Below are 2,836 nucleotides of genomic sequence, written 5' to 3'. Positions count from 1 at the left end.
TATGACTACATCTTTTTCCTACATAAAGAGAGGAGGAGGAGGACGAGGAAGAGGAAGAGGGGAACTGTAGAAATGAAGGAAGGGAGAGGGAATGAGAAATAGGTGAAGAATTTGAATGAATGAATGAATAAACTAAGGAAGGAAGGAGGGAAAAAGGGATGGAAGGAAGGGAGGAAGAAAAGAAGATAGAAATGAAGGAAGAGAGGAAGGAAGAAAGAAAGGAAGGAAGGGAGGAAGAAAAGAAGGAAGGAAGGAAGGAAGGAAGAAGGAAAGGAAGGTAAGGAGGAAGCAAAGAAGGAAGGACTGGAGGATAATATAATGGTGGAAGGAAGGAAGCAAAGAAGTAAGGAAGGATGCAATGGAGCAAGATAGGAAGAAGGAAGAAAGGATGGATGGATGTATGGATGGATGGATGGATGGAAGGAAGGTAGAATGGAAGGAAGGTAGAATGGAAGGAAGGTAGAAAGGAAGGAAGGAAGGTAGAAAGGAAGGAAGGTAGAATGGAAGGAAGGAAGGAAAGGCATGGAAAATCAGGAGGGAAATATATAACGAAGGAAGGAAAATACAAGGACGAAGAGGTAGGGAAGGAAGGAAAGAAGACAGGATGGAAAGAAGGAAAAGAAGGGGAGGATAAAGAGGAAGAATATAATGGAACAGTGAAGGAAGAGAGGAAAGAGGGAAGGGAAAAAAGAGAACGAGGAGAGAAAGGAATGAAAAAAGGAAGAGAGCAGAGGATAAGAAAATGAAGAAGAGGAAGAGAGGGAGGAGAAGGAAGAGGAGAAGAGAAAGGTTAGAAAAAATAGACATAGAACAGTTGGAAAATATAAATGAATGTTTTTCTTTATTTTTCCATGTGTTTTTCCTCCTCCCTCTTCTCTCCCATGCTCATCCTCTTTACTAACATCCCTCAGCTCCTCTCTCTCTCTCTTCTCTCTATGCTCCTCTTCTTCTACACCTCTTTCCTCCCCCTGATTTTTCTTTCCATATATTTCCTCTTCTCTATTTCCTACTTTCATGTTCTTCTTCTCTACATCCTTTTCTCATCTTCTTCATCTCTACCTCTCTCCTTCCCCAACTTACTCGTCCTTCTCCTCCTCCTCCTCCTCCTCCTCCTCCTCCTACCCATCATCATCATCATCATCATACTTTTAGTTTTATTTCTTCTTCTTCTTCTCTCTCTCTGCCTCCCTCCCTCACCACTCTCTCACACATCCTCTCTAATCTCTTATCTCTCTCCCTAGCAACCCATTTAAGGAGAGACTGAGATAATTCGACTTGGGGAAATGTGTAGAAGAAAAATATAGGAGAAATCTCTCTCTCTCTCTCTCTCTCACACACACACACACACACACACACACACACACACAAACACCCCTAACACACCCCACACACACACAAAAACCCACCATACACACAAACACACAAAGACACACACACACACACACACACACACACACACACACACACACACACACACACACACACACACACACACACACACACACAAACCCCCCAGTCCCCCACCCCACACACACACACACACAAACCCCCCAGTCCCCCACCCCACGCACACACAAACACCCTCCTCCCCAACACACCTCCCCCTCTCCTCTTTATTATTCCTACCCAGAAAATTTTAACCATCAGTAAAGTGGTAAAGTGCTCAGCGGCAGGAAGGAGTCAGCACTTTTCACCCAGTCCAGTTCAGGAATTACGGATCTCACAGGCTCTCTCTCTCACACCTAAGTTTTCATAGGACTGGAAATGCGTCTTAAACTGTCGGGTTATATTTGATGGCAGTGTGGATCCTGTTGTAGTCCTTTCGCTTTTATCTATCTATCTGTCTAAAATCGCCTCCATGTCCCCCTGTCCCCCGCCACTTCGCTTTTACATGGCCCAGATTTGCCCCCTCCCCGTCCTGAATGCCGGGGTGGTGCTGGAATGCAGTGCTAGTCACGAAGAAGCGCTAGGCATGGAGTCACGGTATCACGCCACCCCTAACATGAGCTACGTGAAATAAATTTGAAACTGACGAATATCTGAGCCAAGTTAAGATGAAAGAACTATACGTGGATATATTGTAAAATTTTTTCCTCTGTTTTTCATGTTTTATTTTTATACTTTTTTTTCAGTATGATTGGGGCTTTTATTTTGATTATTTTTCCTCGAAGTGCGTCCTAAAATCGCAAGTTAAATCTGATTCGTTTTTATTTTCTTGTTACTTGGGTATATGGTATGTTTTAGCGTCTGGTTTAGGGTTTATTTTTTGGCTGTAAGTTTAATGTTTGTGTCTTGGTTTCAGGTTTGTTTATACACTTGCTTGGAATGCGTCTTAAGGTCACTGTTTCAATATGATTTGTGTTTTGATTATGGGGTTTGATATGATAGGGTTTTAGTTAGGGCTTTTGATGCCTCTACATTTTTATTTCCTCTCTCTCTCTCTCTCTCTCTTTCAAATAACACTCCAGTCTGACTATACTTGGCAATAAACTGAGCTGGAGAGGGTTAAGGACCTTTGTCAGCTGAAAATAAACTGACTATAGATGGGATTATTGCGACTTTGATGGCTTTGATTTTCTACTATAAACTTTCTCTCTCTCTCTCTCTCTCTCTCTCTCTCTCTCTCTCTCTCTCTCTCTCCATCCGTTCCCATGATTAGAGAAAACGGTATTTTTTTACGGTAAACTATTCTCTCTAAACGCTACCCATTACCACATGACCTACAGAGCCACAGTATTGTCACATTCTCCGTCGCCTTCCCTCATCTTCCCTTCATCCTCCTCTTCTACTCTACCTCTTTCGGTTTCTCCACCTCCCTCTTCAAATACACACACAC

The sequence above is a fragment of the Coenobita brevimanus genome, chromosome 102 (genome assembly GCF_032717465.1).
Source record: "Coenobita brevimanus isolate Jiangsu-jjx chromosome 102, ASM3271746v2, whole genome shotgun sequence".
Lineage (NCBI taxonomy): Eukaryota > Metazoa > Arthropoda > Malacostraca > Decapoda > Coenobitidae > Coenobita > Coenobita brevimanus.
Note: the sequence above shows the minus strand (reverse complement) of the source record.